Below are 25,387 nucleotides of genomic sequence, written 5' to 3'. Positions count from 1 at the left end.
GTTCACAGAGACACTCCGTGAACTGACATGGAAAGGCCATTCGAGCGGATGTTTCCATGTAATAACCACTTAAACCTGCTGCCGCCTATCGGCGTTAGGCGGTCCTTAAAGCAAGAAAAGATTCAAAATAAATTTAATAATACTTTTTAATTTACTTTTTGGTACTTTTTTAGTTGAAAAGTGCTGGAAAGTTATTTTAAAAAGAAGATGAAAAATTATCTCCTAGGAGAAAACTTGGGTGGAAAAGTGAATTGCATATGGCCCTATATCTAAGTTAAAGGGATACTGTAGGGGGGTCGGGGGAAAATGAGCTGAACTTACCCGGGCTTCTAATGGTCCCCCGCAGACATCCTGTGTTGGCGCAGCCACTCACCGATGCTCCGGCCCCGCCTCCAGTTCACTTCTGGAATATCTGACTTTAAAGTTAGAAAACCACTGTGCCTGCACGCCCGTGTCCTCGCTCCCGCTGATGTCACCAGGAGTGTACTGCGCAGACACAGACCATACTGGGCCTGCGCTATGCGCTCTTGATGACATCAGCGGGATCGAGGACGCGGCAACGCAGGTGCAGTGGTTTTCAGACTTTAACCACTTGCCGACCGCCTACTTCATATTGGCGGCGGCAAAGTGGCAGCCCCAGGACCACGTAACGCAGATTGGCGTCAGGTCCTGGGGCACTCTCTGGCCGGGGATCGCGCACTGGGATGCGCGCGCATCCACCGGCAATAGGCTCCGCCCACCCGCGACGTCAACCCGCCGGCCAATCGGAAGCGCCGGCGGGTTGTTAACCCCGCGATCGCCGCTACAAAGTGTATAATACACTTTGTAATGTATACAAAGTGTATTATACAGGCTGCCTCCTGCCCTGGTGGTCCCAGTGTCCGAGGGACCACCAGGGCAGGCTGCAGCCACCCTAGTCTGCACCCAAACACACTGATCTGCCCCCCCCTGCCCCCTGATCGCCCACAGTACCCCTCAGACCCCCCCCCCCCTGCCCACCCCCCAGACCACCATTTGCACACAATCACCCCCCTAATCACCAATCAATCACTCCCTGTCACTATCTGTCAACGCTATTTTTTTTTTAGTCCCTAAACTGCCCCCTGCTCCCTCCTGATCACCCCCCCACCCCTCAGATTCTCCCCAGACCCCCCCAGACCCTCCCCCCCCCCTGTGTACTGTATGCATCTATCCCCCCTGATCAACTGTCAATCACCTGTCAATCACCTGTCAATCACCTGTCAATCACCCGTCAATCACCCCCTGTCACTGCCACCCATCAATCAGCCCCTAACCTGCCCCTTGCGGGCAATCTGATCACCCACCCACACCAATAGATCGCCCGCAGATCCGACATCAGATCACCTCCCAAATCCATCGTTTACATCTATTCTCTCCTCTAAACACCCACTAATTACCCATCAATCACCCATCAATCACCCCCTATCACCACCTGTCACTGTTACCCATCAGATTAGACCCTTGCGGGCACCCAATCGCCCGCCCACACACTCAGATTGCCCTCAACCCCCCCCCTTATCGATTTGCCAGTGCATTATTTACATCCGTTCTTCCCTGTAATAACCCACTGATCACCTGTCAATCACCCCCTGTCACTGCCACCCATCAATCACCCCCTGTCACTGCCACCCATCAATCAGCCCCTAACCTGCCCCTTGCGGGCAATCTGATCACCCACCCACACCAATAGATCGCCCGCAGATCCGACATCAGATCACCTCCCAAATCCATCGTTTACATCTATTCTCTCCTCTAAACACCCACTAATTACCCATCAATCACCCCCTATCACCACCTGTCACTGTTACCCATCAGATTAGACCCTTGCGGGCACCCAATCGCCCGCCCACACGCTCAGATTGCCCTCAAACCCCCCCTTATCGATTCGCCAGTGCATTATTTACATCCGTTCTTCCCTGTAATAACCCACTGATCACCTGTCAATCACCCCCTGTCACTGCCACCCATCAATCACCCCCTGTCACTGCCACCCATCAATCAGCCCCTAACCTGCCCCTTGCGGGCAATCTGATCACCCACCCACACCAATAGATCGCCCGCAGATCCGACATCAGATCACCTCCCAAGCTCAGTGTTTACATCTATTCTCTCCTCTAAACACCCACTAATTACCCATCAATCACCCCCTATCACCACCTGTCACTGTTACCCATCAGATTAGACCCTAATCTGCCCCTTGCGGGCACCCAATCACCCGCCCACACGCTCAGATTGCCCTCAGACCCCCCCCCTTATCAATTCGCCAGTGCAATATTTACATCTGTTATTCCCTGTAATAACCCACTGATCACCTGTCAATCACCCATCAATCACCCCCTGTCACTGCCACCCATCAATCACCCCCTGTCACTGCCACCCATCAATCAGCCCCTAACCTGCCCCTTGCGGGCAATCTGATCACCCACCCACACCAATAGATCGCCCGCAGATCCGACATCAGATCACCTCCCAAGTGCAGTGTTTACATCTCTTCTCTCCTCTAAACACCCACTAATTACCCATCAATCACCCCCTATCACCACCTGTCACTGTTACCCATCAGATTAGACCCTAATCTGCCCCTTGTGGGCACCCAATCACCCGCCCACACCTCAGAACGCCCTCAGACCCCAGCCCTGATCACCTCGCTAGTGCATTGCTTGCATCTATTTCCCCCCTCTAATCACACCTTGAGACACCCATAAATCACCTCCTGTCACCCCCTAGCACACCTACCCATCAGATCAGGCCCTAATTTTCCCCGTGTGGGCTCCTGATCACTCGGCCAAACCCTCAGATCCCCCTCAGACCCCCTTCCGATCACCTCCCCAGTGCATTGCTTGCATCTATTTTCCCCTCTAACCGCCCCCTGAGACACCCATCAATCACCTCCTGTCACCCCCCTAGCACTCCTATCCATCAGATCAGGCCCAATACATCCTGTCATCTAAGAGGCCACCCTGCCTATGACCGTTTCCACAAAATTTGCCCTCTCATAGACCACCTGTCATCAAAATTTGCAGATGCTTATACCCCTGAACAGTCATTTTGAGAAATTTGGTTTCCAGACTACTCACAGTTTTGGGCCCGTAAAATGCCAGGGCAGTATAGGAACCCCACAAGTGACCCCATTTTAGAAAGAAGACACCCCAAGGTATTCTGTTAGGTGTATGATGAGTTCATAGAAGATTTTATTTTTTGTCAAAAGTTAGCGGAAATTGGATTTTTATTGTTTTTTTCACAAAGTGTCATTTTTCACTAACTTGTGACAAAAAATAAAATCTTCTATGAACTCACCATACCCCTAACGGAATACCTTGGGGTGTCGTCTTTCTAAAATGGGGTCACTTGTGGGGTTCCTATACTGCCCTGGCATTTTAGGGGCCCTAAACCGTGGGGAGTAGTCTAGAAAACAAATGCCTCAAAATGACCTGTGAATAGGACGTTGGGCCCCTTAGCGCACCTAGGCTGCAAAAAAGTGTCACACATGTAGTATCGCCATACTCAGGAGAAGTAGTATAATGTGTTTTGTGGTGTATTTTTACACATACCCATGCTGGGTGGGAGAAATCTCTCTGTAAATGGACAATTGTGTGTAAAAAAAATCAAAAATGTGTCATTTACAGAGATATTTCTCCCACCCAGCATGGTTATATGTAAAAATACACCACAAAACACATTATACTACTTCTTCTGAGTACGGCGATACCACATGTGTGACACTTTTTTGCAGCCTAACTGTGCTAAGGGGCCCAAAGTCCAATGAGTACCTTTAGGATTTCACAGGTCATTTTGAGACATTTGGGTTCAAGACGACTACTCACGGTTTAGGGCCCCTAAAATGCCAGGGCAGTATTGGAACCCCACAAATGACCCCATTCTAGAAAGAAGACACCCCAAGGTATTCCGTTAGGAGTATGGTGAGTTCATAGAAGATTTTATTTTTTGTCACAAGTTAGTGGAAATTGATATGTATTGTTTTTTTTTTCACAAAGTGTCATTTTCCGCTAACTTGTGACAAAAAAAAAATCTTCTATGAACTCACCATACCCCTAACGGAATACCTTGGGGTGTCTTCATTCTAAAATGGGGTCACTTGTGGGGTTCCTATACTGCCCTGGCATTTTAGGGGCCCTAAACCGTGAGGAGTAGTCTAGAATCCAAATGCCTCAAAATGACCTGTGAATAGGACGTTAGGCCCCTTAGCGCACCTAGGTTGCAAAAAAGTGTCACACATGTGGTATCGCCGTACTCAGAAGAAGTAGTATAATGTGTTTTGAGGTGTATTTTTATACATACCCATGCTGGGTGGGAGAAATCTCTCTGTAAATGGACAATTGTGTGTAAAAAAAATCAAATAATTGTCATTTACAGAGATATTTCTCCCACCTAGCATCTGTATGTGTAAAAATACACCCCAAAACACATTATACTACTTCTCCTGAGTACGGCGGTACCACATGTGTGGCACTTTCTTGCACCCTAAGTGCGCTAAGGGGCCCAAAGTCCAATGAGTACCTTTAGGATTTCACAGGTCATTTTGCGACATTTGGTTTCAAGACTACTCCTCACGGTTTAGGGCCCCTAAAATGCCAGGGCAGTATAGGAACCCCACAAATGACCCCATTTTAGAAAGAAGACACCCCAAGGTATTCCGTTAGGAGTATGGTGAGTTCATAGAAGATTTTATTTTTGTCACAAGTTAGCAGAAAATGACACTTTGTGAAAAAAAACAATTAAAATCAATTTCCGCTAACTTGTGACAAAAAAAAAAAAATCTTCTATGAACTCACCATCCTCCTAATGGAATACCTTGGGGTGTCTTCTTTCTAAAATGGGGTAATTTGTGGGATTCCTATACTGTCCTGGCATTTTAGGGGCCCTAAACCGTGAGGAGCAGTCTTGAAACGAAATTTCTCAAAATGACCTGTGAAATCCTAAAGGTACTCATTGGACTTTGGGCCCCTTAGCGCAGTTAGGGTGCAAAAAAGTGCCACACATGTGGTATCGCCGTACTCAGGAGAAGTAGTATAATGTGTTTTGGGGTGTATTTTTCCACATACCCATGCTGAGTGGGAGAAATATCTCTATAAATTGACAATTGTGTGTTAAAAAAAGAAAACAATTGTCATTTACGGAGATATTTCTCCCACCCAGCATGGGTATGTGTAAAAATACACCCCAAAACACATTATACTACTTCTCCTGAGTACGGCAATACCACATGTGTGGCACTTTTTTGCAGCCTAACTGCGCTAAGGGGCCCAAAGTCCAATGAGCATCTTTAGGCTTTACAGGGGTGCTTACAATTAGGCACCCCCCAAAATGCCAGGACAGTGAACACACCCCACAAATGACCCCATTTTGGAAAGTAGACACTTCAAGGTATTCAGAGAGTAGCATAGTGAGTCCGTGGCAGATTTCATTTTTTTTTGTCGCAAGTTAGAAGAAATGGAAACTTTTTTTTTTTTTTTTTTTTTTGTTACAAAGTGTCATTTTCCGCTAACTTGTGACAAAAAATAAAATCTTCTATGAACTCACCATGCCTCTCACTGAATACTTTGGGATGTCTTCTTTCCAAAATGGGGTCATTTGGGGGGGATTTGTACTATCCTGGAATTTTAGCCCCTCATGAAACCTGACAGGTGCGCAGAAAAGTCAGAGATGCTTGAAAATGGGAAAATTCACTTTTGGCACCATAGTTTGTAAACGCTATAACTTTTACCCAATCCAATAAATATACACTGAATGGGTTTTTTTTATCAAAGACATGTAGCAGAATAACTTTCGCGCTCAAATGTATAGGAAATTTTACTTTATTTGAAAAATGTCAGCACAGAAAGTTAAAAAAGTCATTTTTTTGACAAAATTCATGTCTTTTTTGATGAATATAATAAAAACTAAAACTCGCAGCAGCAATCAAATAGCACCGAAAGAAAGCTGTATTAGTGACAAGAAAAGGAGGTAGAATTCATTTATTTAGGTGGTAGGTTGTATGACTGAGCAATAAACCGTGAAAGCTGCAGTGGTCTGAATGGAAAAAAAGGCTCTGGTCCTTAAGGGGTTTTATGACTGCAGTCCTTAAGTGGTTAAAGTCTGAAATTCCAGAAGTGAACCGGAGGCGGGGCCAGAGCATCGGTGAGTGGCTGCGCCAACACAGGATGTCTGCGGGGGACCGTTAGAAGCCCCGGGTAAGTTCAACTCATTTTCCACTGACCCCCTACAGTATCCCTTTAAGCTTAAAGAGGAACTGCAGGGAAAATAACGATAAAAATAAAATATAAATAATAAAATAATGAAAAAAAGTGCTTAATTTTTACAATAATTACTTATAAATGATTTAATCAGTGATTGCCCATTGTAAAATCTTTCCTCCTTCTGATTTACATTCTGACATTTATCGCATGGCGACTGCTGGCAGGTGATGTCTATGGAAAAGAGATGATGCATTTTTGGCAGTTGGAAACAGTTGTTATTTCCCACAATGCAACAAGGCTCCCACAGTGTAATGTCAGCACTCTGGTGCTGACATCACACTGTGGGAGGGGTTTCTCCACAATATCAGCCATACAGAATCCTCGGATGATCCATTTGACAAACGGTAAAGATTTCTCATGGGCAAGAGAGTATCAGCTACTGATTGGGAGGAAGTTCAATCCTTGGTTATGGTTCCTCTTTAAAAGAGGGGAACAATGGGAGAAGCTATTGAGTAATGAGCCTTAACCACTTAAGCCCGAAGGGTTGAAATTTTTTTACATCCGAGCAACTTTCACCCCCCATTCATTTGCCAATAACTTTATCACTACTCATCACAATTAATTGATCTATATCTTGTTTTTTCCGCCACCAATTAGGCTTTCTGTGGGTGGTATATTTTGCTAAGAGCCACTTTACTGTAAATGCATTTTAACAGGAAGAATAAGAAAAAAATGGAAAAAATTCATTATTTCTCAGTTTTCACCATTATAGTTTTAAAATAATACATGCCTCCATAATTAAAACTCACGTATTGTATTTGCCCATATGCCCCGGGTATTTCACCGTTAAAATTATGTCCCTATCACAATGTATGGCGACAATATTTTATTTGGAAATAAAGGTGCATTTTTTCCGTTTTGCGTCCATCACTGTTTAGAAGCCCATAATTTATTAAATCATATTGATATACTCCTTTGACATGAATATTTAAAAAGTTCAGACCCTTAGGTAACTATTTATGTTTTTTTTTTTTTTTTATTATTGTAATTTTTTTTTTTTTTATTTAAACTTGTATGTTAGTATTTTTTGGTGTGGGAGGTAAACAGGGTTTTTTTTAAATATATTTATAGGTTTATTCTTAAAACTTTTTCTTTTTGGGTGTAATTTGCTATTTGGCCACAAGATGGCCAGAATCAAAAAGTCCTGGGAGCGATCGATCTTGCTCCCAGGCAGAAGAAAGGAGACCAGAGCTCAGAAAAGCCGCAGCGTCTGAAGAGACGCTGTCGGCTTTTCTCCGGGGGGGTCCGATCAGCGAAAGGGATTTATAATCCCTTTCACTGATCGGTGGGCTAGCGGCCAGCAGCGGGGGCGCGCACGGGGGGGCCTGCGGGCGCGCGCGCGACCCGCGGGAGTGCGCGCAGCCCAACTGGACGAGAAATCTCGTCCAGTTGGGCTTAAGTGGTTAAAGGGAAGGTTCTGGGAGGGAGGTAAAAAAATAAAAATCAACATCCACTTACCTGGGGCTTCCTCCAGCCCGTGGCAGGCAGGAGGTGCCCTCGCCGCAGCTCCGCAGGCTCCCGGTGGTCTCCGGTGGCCGACCCAACCTGGCCAGGCCGGCTGCAAGGTCGGGCTCTTCTGCGCTCCAAGGCCTGGCACTTCTGCATCCCATGCAGCCGCGCTGACATCATCGGACGTCCGCCGGGCTCTACTGCGCAGGCGCAGAACTACTGTGCCTGCGCAGTAGAGCCCGGCGGACGTCCGATGACGTCAGCGCGGCTGCGTGGGACGCAGAAGTGCCAGGCCTTGGAGCGCAGAAGAGCCCGACCTGGCAGCTGGCCTGGCCAGGTCGGGTCGGCCACCGGAGACCACCGGGAGCCTGCGGAGTGGCGGCGAGGGCACCTCCTGCCTGCCACGGGCTGGAGGAAGCCCCAGGTAAGTGGATATTGAATTTTATTTTTTTACCTCCCTCCCTGAACCTTCCCTTTAAGAGTTCCTGCCCTTGGAAAAGGGGAGAAGCAGAACAAGGGAGACGAGGGGGAAGGAAAAAATAGATAAGGGAATAAAGAGGGAAAAAAAGATGGGTTGAGAGTGAGATATTATGCGGGATTGGATGATTGGATGCGTGGATCTTTGTCTGTGTTTTACTTTGTGTTTGTGTGTGTGTGTGTGTGTGCGTGCGTGTGTGCGTGCGTGCATGCGTGCGTGCGTGTGTGTGTGTGTGTGTTCTGTTTACATACTGTTTCTTCTTGTTTTCTTTCCTCTAATAAAGGCATGTGGACTATGATGCAAACTTGGGCCCAAAGCCACAGGAGCACAGCAATGAAGTGCATCTTATAGGCTGGGCAATAAACTGAGCTGAGGTCCGAATAAAAATAAATAAATAAAAAATAAAAGATGGTGAATAGTTTGTTAACTATATTTATCAAAAGTGTAGCTGTCATGAGATTATTTTAATCACCTTTTGGTCCACCTGATGTCCACTCTTATTTGTTTCCCAAGACTACACTATTAAACAGCACCAGCTCCTCCCTCCAAATGCATCCAAATGGAATAGTAGCAGAACCAAACTGCCTGCGGGTAAACATAGAGTCTGAAGGTATGGACACACATATGTTTAATAATTGGATCAGTGGGCTGTATCCCTAGATAGGATGAATGATGGTTGTTGCATGTGGAATGTCAACAGCTTTATCACAAGTTTGCTCTGCAAGGAAATTTTATGACACTTTTACTCTAAACATATTTGGATAAAGCACTTCACTGTCTGTTCATTTAAATGATGGAATTTTGAAGTTGTCAGATATGCAGCGAGGCATTATTATATTTCAATACTGAATGTAAGTAATTGGACAGTATTTGACTGATTGAAATGAATCTTAGTTTAATTGCAATTGGTGATTTTAGCAAGAGCTGTGGTATTTGGAATTTTTGCTTGTAATATTCAAAGTTGGTTGGTAGGGGGTTAGCACTGATTGGGCTTGATTCACTATGCGGTGCTAACCTACTTAGCACGTCTAAAGTCTTTAGGCGTGCTAACCAGGGTGCTAAGTAGGTTAGCACCGGTTTTCTCAATCAGATCGCGCGCCAAGTACCGCGCGCAAAGTTTTGCGCACGCAAATTCCTATGCGTGCGCTAAGTCCCATAGGCTTTAGTCGGTACTTTGCGGGCGATCACTACTTCTCACATTTAAACTCAGTTTAGACATGATAAGGGCCAGTGCTAACAGTTAGCACTGCTTTGTGAATCGAGCCCATTGTGTTTTCGGGTTGGCTCGGCTTCATGTGTTATGCTTTTAAATTATTTATTTTATAAAATGTCTCATCTATAAATCGATGACAATATATAGGAACAATGCACCAAGCTCCTCAAATTTGAAAGACAATGTTCTCATTGTGTGTAAGAGAAAAATCTGTATTAACTGTAATACACAATGGGAAGTATACAAAAGTAATACCACGTACAGGCTTTAATAGGAAACACACAACGATGCAAAACATTCAATAGATACAATACAGATAAGAACAACAGAAAAAAACACAAGTTAGCTACAGTATATATTATATAAAGAAGTTACCTAAAACACTAACTGAAGCAATTAGGTCTTATATTCTTAAACAATAAAACAATCACACACTTAGTGCATAGCTCTCTAAAGCTGCAGACAGCCATAAAATGATAGTCACTCAATGCAATGACTTATCATCAGGCTGGACAATGATCTTATGTTTGAATGTAGAGGTATCCACTGATGTTTTGGATCAACTCTGTTTATGACAGAGATGATATTGAGATTTTTGCTAATTCAGTAAGTTAAACAGTTCTATAAGTTCTTTAAAACATTTTTTAAATAATTACAAATATTAATAACCCAAGAACATTTTAAAAAATAAATTAAAGACAAGGGTGCTTGCCCATCTATGTTACCCAGGAAGAAATAGGGGATACGAATGTATGAATGTATGGCAGAATCCATAATCTCCTATTAATAATGCTATTGTCAATAGATATCCATTCCTCCAAAGGGAGTAAGTGTATACGTACACATTGGTACATATTCTGAAAAAAGTAGCATGTAAACACTAGGGATGCTCATTCGGATTTTGCAGAATTTAAATTTCCGAATTTCAGATCGGAAACCCGAATTTCTGATCAAAGCTTGGAAAACGGAAATACTTCATTTTTGCTAATTTAGTAATTTTACCCTAATCACAGAACGCAAAATCATTGGACCAATCAGAGAATGCAGAAACAAGTCAGAAGTATTTGGCCAATCAGAAAATGCAAGAAATGACAACCCCCCCCCCCCCCCCACACACACACACACACACACACACTATTTGGAAATCTGAACTCGGAAATCGAATTTCTGTAGAAATACTGTATTACCACAACTCGGTAATTTTAGTCCAATCACAGAACTCGGAAGTATTTGGTCAATCAGAGAATGCAGAGTCAACTCGGAAGTATTTGGCCAATCAGAGAATGCAAAAAATGACCAAAAATGACACTACTCGGAAACTAATCGTAAATCAGTGGAATCTGTAACCTGCATTGGCGGAAATCAGAATTTCTGTGGAATCGGAAATCGACATTTCCGACCATCCCTAGTAAACACACCAGAACTGTAATTAATTCCTTTTTTAACAGGTAGAATTTTATTAAGTTTTTACAATTATAAAAAACAAACATTACAGACAGTTGTCAGTAATGGAGAAAGTGGGGGGATAGGGAAGAAGGGAGGGGGGAGGGGAAGGGATAAGGTAGGAAGCACCAGATAAACATTGGTATAGTGTACAGAAATATCCATTAGAGATCAATATATTGGCATCATTTATATTCTAGTGTTGTATACTAGCATATAAATAACCAAAACTGACACTAAAGTACACATCTCATAGTAGTTAAGCCTTAAAGGAATCATCAGCCAAAAATAAAGTAAATCCTATTTACTTACCTGGGGCTTTCTCCAGCCCATTGCAGCTGTCTGTCCCAAACTGACAGCTCCATTCGCAGCCGCTAGCCCGGGGTCCCTGCACGGTGCAGAGGATGACATCAAGGTCATCCTTACTGCACCTGCATGAAGCGCTGCTGTCAATCAAGCCCACGTTGTCAGCGGCGTACTGCGCAGGCACAGAACTACTGCATGTAAGGGTAACCTCGAGGTCGTCAGCTGTGAACGTAGCTGTCAGTGTGGGACAGACAGCTACGAGAGACTGGAGAAAGCCCCAAGTAAGTAAATGGAATTTACTTTATTTTTGGCTAATGATTCCTTTAAAGGCTGTATTATACATATTACTGAAACAACAATTGCAACACAGAAATGTGTTGAAAGTAAGTAATTCAGCAAGTTTATCCTAAATCAGTGCTGCCTAGTATCAATCATTTTGTCCCAGTTTTATCTAACTTGGAGGGACAATTTCTGCTAGCACAGGTCAACTTGAGTAGAGGTGGTGCTTTGTTAATCATGTCAATCACTTCTTTCTTTTTAGGTACAGTAGTTTGGTTCCAATGGCATAGAATAACGTTTTTAGCTGCTTGGCATATTGTAATAGCCATAGTTTATTTTTTTTATATATCTATTAAGCTTGTCCTCACCAAAATTAATCAGCAACGCCATCTTAGCATCCAAAGTATATGGGCAACCCAGCAGCCAAGAAACCAACCCACCAATTTGACTCCAGTACGTGGTTAAACTAAGACAGGACCAAAACATCTGCAAATATGTTCCAATATCTTGGGGCATAGATTTGTACTGGGATGCATCTATTTTGTGAAGGCGATAAGGGGTAAAAATATATCCTGTGCAAAAAAAATCAGATCCAGGAAATTATAGACCTGTAAGCTTAACATCAGTTGTATGCAAACTTGAGGGGTTACTAAGAGATACTATACATTACTTCATAGTAGAAAATAATCTTATTTCTCAGCATCAACATGGGTTTACTAAAGACAGGTCCTGTTTGACTAACATGCTCAGCTTTTATGAGGTAGTGAATGCTAATATGGATATTGGGAGTGCTGTAGATGTGATATACTTGGACTTTGCAAAGGCCTTCGACACTGTTCCCCACAAAAGTCTGGTGCAAAAGTTGAGGATGCAAGGACTGGGGAAGAGTTTGTGTGCATGGATAGGGAACTGGCTAATGGACAGAAAACAAAGAGTTGTGGTCAATGGACCGTACTCAAAATGGGAGACTGTTAGCAGTGGGATCCCACAGGGGTCTGTACTGGGTCCAGTGCTGTTCAATTTATTTATTAATGACCTAGTAGATGCAGTAGTGAGCAATGTTGCTATTTTTACAGATGATACAAAATTGTGCAGAATCATCAACTCTCAGGAAGATAGTGTCATATTGCAACAGGATCTGGGTAGGATGGCTATATGGGCACATACATGGCAGATGAAATTCAATGTTGACAAATGTAAAGTCATGCATTTTGGTCGTACCAATGGTCTAGCACCATACAAAATAAATGGGATACAGTTGGGGACATCAAACTTGGAGAAGGATTTAGGAGTACTCATCGACAAGTTAAATAATCGTACTCAATGCCAAGCCGCTGCAGCTAAAGAGAACAAAATTTTGGGATGCATTAAAAGGGAAATAAAAACTCCAGATGCTAGCATAATATTGCCCCTGTTTAACTCTCTAGTAAGGCCACATCTAGAATATGGAATTCAGTTCTGGGCACCACATTACAAAAAAGATATTGCAGTTTTAGAGCAGGTAAGAGTGATTAAGATGTGGAATGCATTGCCACAGGAAGTCGTTATAGCAAACTCTATACCTGCATTTAAAGGGGGCTTAGATGCTTTCCTTGCGTTGAAAGACATCCATGGCTACAATTACAATTACTAGGTTATGCCTAATGATGTTGATCCAGGGATTTTATCTGATTGCCATCTGGAGTCTGAAAGGAATTCTTCCCTTTTGGGGCTAATTGGACCATGCCTTGTGGGGTTTTTTTCGCCTTCCTCTGGATCAACAGGGATATGTGAGGGAGCAGGCTGGAGTTGTACTTTGTACTGGTTGAACTCGATGGACGTATGTCTTTTTTCAACCAAAATAACTATGTAACTATGTAACTATGTATGAGTTGTATAAGGTGATCTTTAGCTAAAATCTGGAATTCTGATCCCACACCAGTTATATCTTCCTTATTTTCCCTATCTAATTATCCAAAATCTGAGACCCATTGTTAAGTAATGGACTCCTTCAATACAAATATTACACCAGACAGAATAAAAGATTAATGTTCTCCCCAATAATTTAGGTTAATGCGGCTTTCTTATTTATTGTAATGCTTTTGCAAAGTCTGGATTGTGGAATTACCCCCTACCCCATACACACATACATCATAACCATATACATTCCCACTGCAACACCATATATATTGCCACTGCAACACTTATGCAAGGACAGAAGCTCTAGGACTTGTTTGAACATGTTTGAACTTCTTGATAGTTGCAATTGAGTTGAGTTCCAATTTGATTAATTGATCTGAGTCAATGAGAATACATCCTTCCTTTCAACACCAGTAGTCTTCAGGACAAGAAGTAACAATCTCAAATCCTTACTTATGCTGTAATAAAGTTCCCAATGAAATTCTTCCGGATGGGTATACAGACAAAAACTTTCCACATGATCAAAAACTAAATAAGGAAAAAGTTCTAAAGTTGAATTTTGAAGCACTTAGGGCTCGTTCACACTACAAGAGCTTTTCTAAGTGCTTTGTGATTTTAAAAGCTCTTGCTAATGTTATCCTATCTGTGTGTTCACACGGGAGAGATGTGATTTTGTAAAAATCCCCCCATAGCATTGCATTAGCAAGAGCTTTTAAAATCTCTAGTGCTTAAAAAGCTCTTGTAGTGTGAATCAGCTCTTAAAGACGGGTAGCATTGAGCAGCCTAATAAGAGAGGATTGATTCACTCTACCAACTATAGGTGCTGAAAATGATGCCCACTGGACTTGAAAGCTCTTGTCAGTCAGAATTGATTTTTTCCAAAGTAAATGAATATTAGAAATGAAAACGAGACTCATCTACTGCCAAAATAAAGCAAAATTGTCCTTTTTACAAAACATTACCAGATTCAGGTGGAATACTATGGGCTCGATTCACAAAGCGGTGCTAACCCAGTTAGAGACTTTAGGGGCCTGATTCACAAAGCAGTGCAAACTTTTTCGCTGACTTTTGCGCGCGTAAAGTGCCGTGATTCGCGAGATCGCGGACTTTTGCGCGCGTAATTTGCCGCGATTCGAGCGATCGCGGACTTTTACGCGTGCAATTTGCCGCGATTCGCAAATTGCGTGCGCAAAAGTTCGCGATCACGCGAATCGCGGCACTTTGCGTGCACAAAAATCCGCGAAAAAGTTTGCACCGCTTTGTGAATCAGGCCCTAGGTGTGATAAGCATTGCACCACACTGGTGAAAAGCCAGTTTAGGCATGATAAGTTTAGGCGTGATAAGTTTAGATAAGTTTAGATTGCGCGCAAAGTCCCGCACGCAAAGCAGCGCCATTAAACTCTATGCGAAGTGCACCAGACTTTGCTAGCGCAAAACGTTTGATCAGCTGTGCACTGTGGTGCTATAGTTATCACGCCTTGGTGCTATAGTTATCACGCCTAAACTTATCACACCTAAACTTATCACACCTAAACTTATCACGCCTAAACTTATCACACCTAAACTTATCATGCCTAAACTGAGTTTAGGCGTGATAAAAGGGCTTTTCACCAGCGTGCTAACTGTTAGCACCGCTTTGTGAATCAAGCCCAATATAAAGAAAAAACTGTGAATATATTTGAAATCCTAAACACAATAAGTAGTCCTCGCTCGGTCTGTTCCAGTGATGTGGCCCCCCCCCAGATGCAGATATTCTACAAAATGGACCAACTTGTCGATGGCACCTTCGGGGGTCCTTGAAAGGTGATCACTGAGTGCTTCCAAAGAAGAGTGGCTTAATACTGCGCATGCACAATTGAGTGTACACTTGCACATGGTAGCCACGCGTCTTCAGAGGTGGCAAAGTTAAAAGTGTGGCAGCGCTGGAACAAGACCACCGAGAGAAGACATGGAATGCTTTAGGAGATCCAGAGCCTTCCCTCTCCATAGGTAAGTACCTTTATTTTGCTACAGATTTGCTTTAAACAATAACAAACTTTTTAACTAAAGTAAAATTACAACAGCATTATTGGTATAATTGCCTAGCCCCTTCAATATCTTCTTTAATTGCCTCCTTCTTTTTAGTATGATATCTTTATATCAAACTGATAAATATTTCATAAAAAATAATATCCAAGAATATACTGTATCCAAAATGAAAACACATTGTGGCAGCATGGCTAACTACACATCCTTTCAAATAAACAGTTTATATTTTTGCAAAATTGAATCCCATTTACCAAATTTACTTCTCTTATACCTCCATTAAACCTCAGTGAATTGGACATACTAATAACATAATGTTCACATGATGAATGAAAATATTAGAACACATGATCAGACAGAACTCACATAATACACATAGCAGTTCTGTTCTGTGCCACGATAACTCATTATCATTATGTCTCCAGAATAAAGAAACTTTTAATAGCCTCTTGTGTCATTTTCTGGTGCTCATTACATTATCAAAGGTAATCTGTGACTCTTATAATGGAGATTTATTTTACATGATTAGGGATTCCTAACATCACCAGAGACTGTGCTCTATGGACAATGAGAGCAGGCGCATGGGGATCAATGAATAGATTCCAAGTCTATTAAAATTACTCAAGTAATGGAGGCAGTAGATGGAACTCCCAGTTGTTTAAAATGCTAACATGTATCTGGAGTTTGGAAGCTGAATCGCTCCTCAAGGTCAACCTCAACCCATCTGCAATCGCTTTTTGTTTTCACATATCAAAATTCCGGTGTGTTCCTTTGAAAGAAGACTTTTTCTCTTTTCGTAACCTCTGATAGTTCGGAATATAAAATTTCAACTTCAAAATTACTGTTGTGTGCCCTAGAGATAGAAAATTATTAAAGTATTTAAACTATAATTGCCAGTTGTTTGAAAGAGGATTTATATGCGGCTGCAATTTTTATATGGATGTCTAATAAGTTTACTTTATAGTCAGTGTTAAAAGAGTTTTGACCTTTTGTGAAGCACTCAAACATGTTTTATAATCCTTTTAGATTAAACCGTGCATTCTAATTTATTCTAAATAAGCCAATGCAAGGCTTGAGATAGAGTCAATATCATAGAACAAATGCCATTGGGCTTTCTATATGTGGCTCATGCTTTGGCATTTATGGCAAGAAAATTAATGATTTTTTATTTCATTTTGAGATGCAGAGTTTATAACGTAGTTTATAATACACTGGAAAGGAGCAGTGACAAAGCTGTGAATGTCACTCATCAAAAAGCAATGTGATCTCACAAATGGAAAGCTTTCCTGGAAAGAAACTAACTGATTAATGATCTTTCCCCACAGGCTACGAAACAGAGGATGCATTTTTTGCCTGCTGTATACTGTTTTTGTTTGACTGTGTTATTATATCATGAAATATAGTGTTGCTGATGAAAACAAGGCAGAAAATCAAAGGTATTTCTGTAGCTTGAAAATGCTGATCAATTTTTTTTCTTTCCTTTTGGAAGAAAAAAGAAATGAGAATAGAAAGTCTGCTGGATAGGATTTCATGGAGAAGAGTACAAAAGTGACACAAGTAGAGAAAGAAACTGATACAGAACTAGATCATGTAAGTCATTGATTTATATAGACAAGGTTGAATAAATGGAAGTGTGGTGCAGCCAACAGAAGCAGGACAGGATTTTTATTATTATTATTTCTTCCTAAACTAGCAATATGTATCATCAGGGGCGTAACTAGAGGGGGAGCAGCAGCTGCAATCCCAGGGGGCCCAGAGCTGTGAGGAGCTCCAACTACCAACCTTCCCTTTCTCTGATACAGGGGACTATATTTCAGATCAGGTGTTTTTGTGGCTACACTTGTCATGGGTGTGGATATCATGATGGCCAAACTTGTTGCTTGACGTCACCCTTGTGAGATGGACCCCAATGCCATGAAGGGCACCAAAGGGAAGCAAAGGAAGGGGTGTGTACTTTTGGGGGGGGGGGGGCATCAACGTTTGTCTGGGAGCCCCATGAATTGTAATTATGCCACTGTGTATCATATACTTAAATAAAAGTAAAGGTTTCACGTTTGCATAGAAGGAATTCATTCTTAAGAAAAAAAAAATTCTAATAAATGAAAATCAAGACGAGGATTGAAAGAACTATGCGACGATGACCTAGGCTGTGCCAACACTTTAGCAGTAGAGATGGCCAGTGAGATGCAAATATGTCTGCATTGATGCAGGAGGAGTATGTACGTTTTGAATGCAAATTCATGCAGCTTGAAAATGGACCTATCCAGCCAAGGTGGCGTTTGGTTGGTTCATTTTCAAGGTGCATAATATTGCATTCAAAATTTGCATAATCTTGCTTCAACTCAAAATTATTTGCCTCTCAATAATCAATAACACCTAGCAGCAATAATGGATATGTGCATACATCTGTTTCGACAACAGACAGCATCAAATGTGGTCATTTGTATCAGAGCAGGAGGCTGAGACACCAACGTGCGCCCCCTCCATCCCTCCCACCCCAGCTGTCACACACTGATTGCTATTAGACTAAGAGGTGCCACAGGGCCCACAACCTCCCCAACACCTTAATAGTTTTCTGGCTTGCAGTCACTGCTATGTATCCCCTTTTCTTATTTCTTTCTGCTTCAAACACAATTAGGAATAACAACTGAATGAATTTTGCGCCCCCTCCTACACAGCGCCCTGAGGCTGGAGCCTCTTCAGCCTATGCCTCGGCCCGGCCCTAATTTGTATGACATACTACCAGTCATTTACACTTTGTACAAACACATTGACACCACACAATATCCTACCTCTATGTGTTGTGATGGTAACACACACCAGCTCCTGTATCCATGTCTCTACTAGCACACTAGCGCAACTGTATGATTCCCTCCCATGCTCACCTAGAAATGTGCCAAACTCACTCTTTCACAATATACCCCAAACAAAATTTTAAAGTGTAAAATAGCACTCTAGTAATAGGGGAAAGATTTGTTATTTTTCAGTTAAAAAGGGGAAGATGTATCCATACAATTTTATTAATCTTTTAATAAAAAAAGGGATATGTAATCAAAGAAAATATTGTTTTGAAACAAACATTAACATTGGTGCAGAGGGGGGTGGTGGGGTACCCGGATGATTGCAATGGCCGCTTCAAGTCTCTATGGATGCTTGGTTGCACTTGGTCAAGAGTCTTTTGTCGCACTAGGTCTTCCTAGGCCCCCCGGCACCACCCACCTCTGCAACGATTTTAAAGGCACAGTGACACAAGCATATGGCACTGTTGGTAACTGTACAAGTGTCTGGATAAATTGAATTTTTCTGCATTGATATTACAATAAATAACCATTTTGCATTTAATGGCACCCGCTTTCTGCTCCTATAGATTTCATGTTCTGCCTTCCTTCTATCCACATAGCTGGAGTACACCAATGAGAAACTTCAGCAATGAGAGTGGAGACAGCCCCAATAGACGGTTAGATCACTTCCAACCTTTATGTTGTTCACTTTTAACCATAATAAGTGCCACACTGACCATACTTTATCTTATGCATTGTAATTAGGTTGAAAGACCAGCGGGTCTAGTCAAGCCCCATTCAGTGACAACTGTTAATGGAAATAGATGGAAATAGAGACCTGTCATTCCTTTGCAACTGATACTTTTTAAGTTCTTCAGGAGGGAAGGTGTGTCAAGACTTCCCACAAACTAAATTTTTCCAGGCAGATCCTTTGGAAATCTGCTAGGGAGATTCTTAGTAAATTAGAAAATATTCTATTTCATAGGGTGCCTAAAAGTTACAAAAAACAGATATAGGCCTCAATTCACTAAGGTTATCTCCTGTCTTTATAACATTTCTAGAGTTATCACCATGGTGATAAGGCTTGTAGTATTCAGGAAACGTTTTACCTCAGGCAAACCTAACGTTAACTCTTCTGTCTTTAAGTTAAGGTGAGAACTATACAGTTAACGCTTCAATCCTTAAAATAACTCCAGAATTCTGAAAATAACTACAGAGGAGGTAACGTAACTACTGAGGAGGTAACTTAAGGAATGAAGAGATAACTCTCTCACTCAGGGACGTAACTAAACATCACTGGGCCCCTCTGCGAAACTTTAGAAGGGGCCCCCACCCCCCTGCTTTCTGCACAGGAAAACTGAGGACCAATGTGTTTTCCCCATGCAGATAAAAACACTTAGACTTAAAGGAAACATCAGGCAATCTATGCTACTTCGAGATCTACTTACCCGGGGCTTCCTCCAGCCCCATGCAGCCGACAAGTCCCTTGTTGCAGATCTGCTCCCAGTACATACATACACACACAGCCATATTAATTTACTACATGAGAGCACATGCTATATGGAAGAACAACAATGACATGCTGAACGAAAGATATAGTATTCACTGTAACTTTGGCAAAACATTCAGAATGTCACTGATTGATACTGTTATTACAGGATCTTGGACTCAGTATGAGACAACAAACTCTTAATGCAGGGACAGTCAGACATCAATCTTACCCATTCCACTTTGTCCAGTAATTAGACATAAGGTCACTAGCCTGTGTGTGATAAGACTCTAGGAATCTCTTCTGATGGAATGTCTACAACTGTTTTTCAACTGTGACTGCTTTGTTTGTAAAGTTGTACATGAAGTCATCAGTACTCTGCTACAGTGTGAGACAGATGTTTTTTACGATTCCTAGGGAGCAGGGGCAGTGTACAAATTTCTAAGTGGGTATGATTCCTTATCTGTGTGGTAGCACATGCAGTCAACATAACAATGGTACGAGAGTAGAATACGTTTTCTCTCCATGCCCTTAGTAGTCAGTCTCTCAAACCTTTTCACCAATGGGGCCCCCTGTGGCTTCTGGGCCCCCGTGAAGGCATCCCTTGCAGGGTCTATTGTTACGCCCCTGCTCTCACTGTGTGGAGGTAAGTTTTCACTTGCCTTATTATCCCCAGCATGATATTAGTGATTTGAGGCCATTGTCAACATTATTCTTAAAGAACATCAGCTACAGGTAGCTGAAGAGATAGTAGAATGAAATATCCTGCCAATAGGCAGTTGTTCACAGAAAAAAAGCAGTGAAAGAGATAATATTGTTGCTTGCTAATTGGACTTAAAAGCAGCCCCTGGAGCCATTAGAATGGTGGAGCTCCACTTTTTAGGGAATTATATTTTTGTAACATTAGGAACATATATTTTATGAGCAGGGTAATATTATCAAATTAGTGTCCAACTTAACACCTGCTGTGATGAGAAGAGACGCCTGCTAACATGCGCTCTATACTCAATGCTCATCAGCGCTGCAGACTAACATCTATGTCCATCTGCTGCAACTGGTGGCACAGAGGATGTGAATGTACTGTAACATGGAAACAAGTATTTAAAGTTCAATTTCAGGCAAAAATGCTTTCTCCTGTAATGGTTTTATTTGTGTATAAGTGCGTTGAATAGCCAAATGCAAATAACCTGTTTTAAGACTGACTGTCTACATCATTATCTTCCAAAACTGCCTTCTGCAAGCTTTTCAGCGAGGTCTGTCTGGGCCTCACCCTTTGCAGTGTGAACACAATGATGAACATCTAGAGGACTTTAAGACATTTTTAAATAAGGGTTTTAGCTGCAGAAGACCTTACTAGAACAAAACATTAACTTTTTAATACCCTGTCTAATAAGATATAACTGTGCCTTGAGTTGTGCTCTAAGAATGTAAAGAAACACACACACCAAAATCCTTTTCTTCGAATGCTTGGTAAAACGTCCTAACCAGTAACTTGAATGTTGGATATAATGGATATTTAAGGGTAACTATCTAATGCTGAATGGAAGATTCAATGCATACTTAGCTTCAAATAAAGCACCCCAATGTTTTTATTATTTTTTTACTTAAAGAGAACCCGAGGCGGGGTTCTCACAACAAAATCCACATACAGAGGCTGGGTCTGCCTATAGAGCCCAGCCTCTGTTGCTAATCAGATCCCCCCAAAATCCCCCCTGTGCTCAGCCAGACCCCATAAGTTACAGACGCGCTGTGTGGCTGTGTTTACCTTTCTAACATCAGTCTCGGCGCTCCCCCCGCCTCCTGCAGAGCTCTGTCCCCGCCCGCGTCCCTTCCCTCCAATCAGCGGGGAGGGAAGGGACGCGGGCGGGACCGGAGCGATGCAGGAGGTGGGGGAGAGCGGAGACTGACGTTCTAAAGGTCAACACAGCCGCTACTGACACGCTGCGTGTCGGCAGCGTGGCTGTCATTTATGGGGTATTGCCGAGCGCAGGGGGGGCTTTGGAGGAAGCTAAATAGCAACAGAGGCTGGGCTCTATAGGCAGACCCAGCCTCTGTATGTGGATTTCGTTGTGAGAACCCCGCCTTGGGTTCTCTTTAAATAGAAAAAAAAGGTTTATTTATTTACAAAAGAATATGGCACAAACAAGGAAGGACTGCAATAACATTTTCAAAAAGTTCAGATTGGACAATTATTCTAATAAATTAGAACATAGTTAAGGAATGGAAAAAAAAACACACAATATGACAATACGGGAAGTGTTCAGCAGCATATAAATAGTAACACAGGCAAATAAAAATAGAAATCAGTGTAGTATTAGGAAAGTCAGTCTTGACTGAAATAGGTAATTCAAAATTTAACTCAATTTAGCACAATATGAAGTCCATTCTTACCACATGAGACACTCCATTTTGCTTTATCTTTTTTTTTTTTTTTTTTTTTTTTTTTTAGATAGAAGTAGTAGACAATTTCTGTTCCCTATATTATTTTGCGTTCAGACTACAGCAACCTATTGCATCATTGTCATTGTCTTTAATTTAGAGGCCATTTAAACAATTGCCCTGGCAGAACAGCAGTGGATTTGCATCCTGCTGTGCGTTTTCCCTTTACCTGTGTCCACCATCTGACACTTCCATCAGGAAAAACGATACCCTTATCAACAAAGTTCAGTATTGTATTTTCTACAGAAGTAGGGCCACTTCTGTTTGGGAGTTTGTATGTGTTTAGCCCTATTAAGAAAGGTTCTTGCATGCCATGTCTTGCGTCTGCTTTATACCTCATGCTGCCACAGTTAGTTTATCCAATTGGCCATGATGACCAATTGTATACACAGTAGGATTTAATAGAGGTTTGCCGTTTTTCATGATTCCACCAGGAACCTGACTGTCCTTTTTGTTACCTTAACAGCTTTAACAAGGAGAGAGCCCATGGATATAAAGCGGTCCCCTGGAGCTATGGAAACTCTTTTTTGAACCAAGTTTTCTTCTTTTCTTCCTTTTATTTTCTTCCTTAACAAAGGGGATGCTATTTTTATATTAATAATTGTTTCTGTGGTGTCTTCTATGATGTCAGAAGTTCTGTTCTGTCAACAACAAAAAATCCTGTAAGTCTGCAGAACTCAGAAAGTACAACTTGATTAAACAACAATACAAAACTTTTCTTTACTGAAGTCAAATTCTGCTTTTGTAGAAAAAGAAAATATTTGAGTTGCAAACTGAGATGCTTAAAATAAAATAGAAAAAAACCGAGAGCCCAATATGGTGTAGTATGTTAAAGACAATTGGTAAGTGGTTTAGTGAGAGAATTTATACTCACAAACATGGGTTACCATTCAGGCAACCACTCAATAGGCAGGTGAGGAGATTAGACCTGTCCTCACTCAGGATTAAGAAGTCGCTCTCTGTAGTAAAGAAACAAGAAAGGGGGTAGCACTCCCCTCCACCAGGAGTGGACACAGAGTATTTGTATGTAGAACAGAGGCGCCAGCAGGATAAAAGTCAATACAATTTTTAAAAATTGCTTGGAGGAAGTGGTGGGCTTGCCTCCCAAATGCAGACACGAGATCCTGTCTTCATATAAATCAATACATTTATTATACGGTACCCCAAAAACAGTGCATGGCGCTACACCTGCTATTGACGAAATTCTGTTTTGTCCCCACTTTTATTGCCTGATGAAGCGGGCTGGGCCTGCGAAACGCGTTGCACTGTTTTTGGGGTACCGTATTATAAGTGTATTGATTTATATGAAGACAGGATCTCGTGTCTGCTTTTGGGAGGCAAGCCCACCACTTCCTCCAAGCAATTTTTTAAAATGTTATTGACTTTTATCCTGCTGGCACCTCTGTTCTACATACAGATAAACTGAGATGCTTGTTTGCTTATATCATCTGTATGCTAACAAGTGCCGGTGTTGTCAATTTCTAAAAAGATATGCAAAGTGGAAGTTTCAGTCTGCTATAATGAAATGATCAACCCAGTGTTTTTCTTTTTTTTTTTTTTTTTAAATCAAAGAGTAAAAAAGAACTGGTCTCTAGGCATCGCCTTCCTCCCCAAGGTGCACTTTTCCCACCTGATGATGCCACCCTCAGTCGGCTTTCTAAATTGAAACAAAACAAATAACAAGAACAGCTGGGGTTTTCACAGCACGGGGACAAAGTCAGTTTTCATGCCCCCTTCCTGGCCCACTCATGGAAAGGTGTGATCCACAAGGTTAGGTATATGCGGCACGTTACACATACCTGCTGTCCCATCTGCGCCATCCTCCACTCCACTGCATCCTAGTCCTATGGCAAACATCTAAAAAAAGTAACACTATTGTCGAATTTGCCAAGCAGCATACATAGATCTTTGGCTCCTGGTCTGTTTGGCACAGGGTGAGTCTAAGGATGGGTGTGTGCTGGCAGATTAGGAAGCTAGGGCCTACTATGATCAGTTTGTTTGAAATTGGAACTTGGAAAGTTGTCACTGTTGGCAGCTAGAGAAGGGAAGACTTTGTGCTGGCAGTCTGAACCAGGTGCCCCTTGTGCACCTTGCTTCATCCATGATATGAACGCACGCACGCACACACACACACATTTTTTTCTATTTTTTTTTTCACTGTAAGAAATTCAACAAACTGTAAATGTTTTACTAGTTATGAGTAAACTGCAACAACTGCCACAACTATGAAGCACAACCACACTGCAACAGAGCTGAAGGCCATATATGGTTTGTACATTTTGCACATACGAACCAATAAAATTGTAGTGTGCAGTCTCCATATCAAATTGTTTTTATTATAATTAGATTTTTATTATTTTTAAAGATACACAAAATAATAATATATAACAAAAAATATATAAATCAACATACTCATATAAAACAAAAGTAAACCAAATACTCAAAATATAAACAAAATAAAAAATCATACATCCTCCTCCACAGAGAACAATAACTCTTTGTACTCATCAGTATTCATAAATTCAATCCAACCTGACCATTTTATACAACAGCTCTCCCATCTATCTACTTGTAAAGCTATCTGTTCCTCTGCATCCTTAATCCGATTAACTCTCTTCACCTACCTCCCAACAGAAGGAGAATCTGAACGTCTCCAAAACCCAGCAATTAAACTCTTTGCTGCTATAAGCAACATGGGGGATAACTGATTTTTTATATTTAGAGATAGACTTTTCAGAACAGTGTTACCAAGACTTCCAATGGATCCCACTTAACCTGATATACACTAATCTTATTTATATACAGTATAACTCCCTCCCAAAAAATCTTAACTGGGGACAGCTCCAAAAAATATCTACCATAGTTTCCTTCTCCCCACATCCTCTCCAACACCTCTCCTCAACTCCCGGAAATATTAGAGCTAGCCTAGCAGGAGTCCTATACCATCTAGATAGTATTTTAAAAGTGTTCTCCTTGGCCCCAGCACTAACTGAGACAATATACATATTTTAGATCTTTGTTGTTCATCCATTGAAACTCCATTTTTTTCAATTTAAGCTGCTAATGCCAAACTATATATATTGTTTTGTGATATTCCCTGTGCTTTCTCAAGCATGTTTACATTAATCCTCAGCCCTACTTTGTTTCTGATGTTGAATCCAAAATGTGGGGTCACTTACAGTTAGAGGGGAGATATGGATGTAAACCTGAGGTTTGTAAAGACTTGGAGACAGGGTTCTATGTAACAAGACCATCCAATGACACTCAAAAAAATGAAAAGTACCCACTGAAGCTGGACCTGAACCTTAA

Source organism: Hyperolius riggenbachi, chromosome 1 (assembly GCF_040937935.1).
Source record: "Hyperolius riggenbachi isolate aHypRig1 chromosome 1, aHypRig1.pri, whole genome shotgun sequence".
NCBI classification, from domain to species: Eukaryota; Metazoa; Chordata; class Amphibia; order Anura; family Hyperoliidae; genus Hyperolius; species Hyperolius riggenbachi.
Note: the sequence above shows the minus strand (reverse complement) of the source record.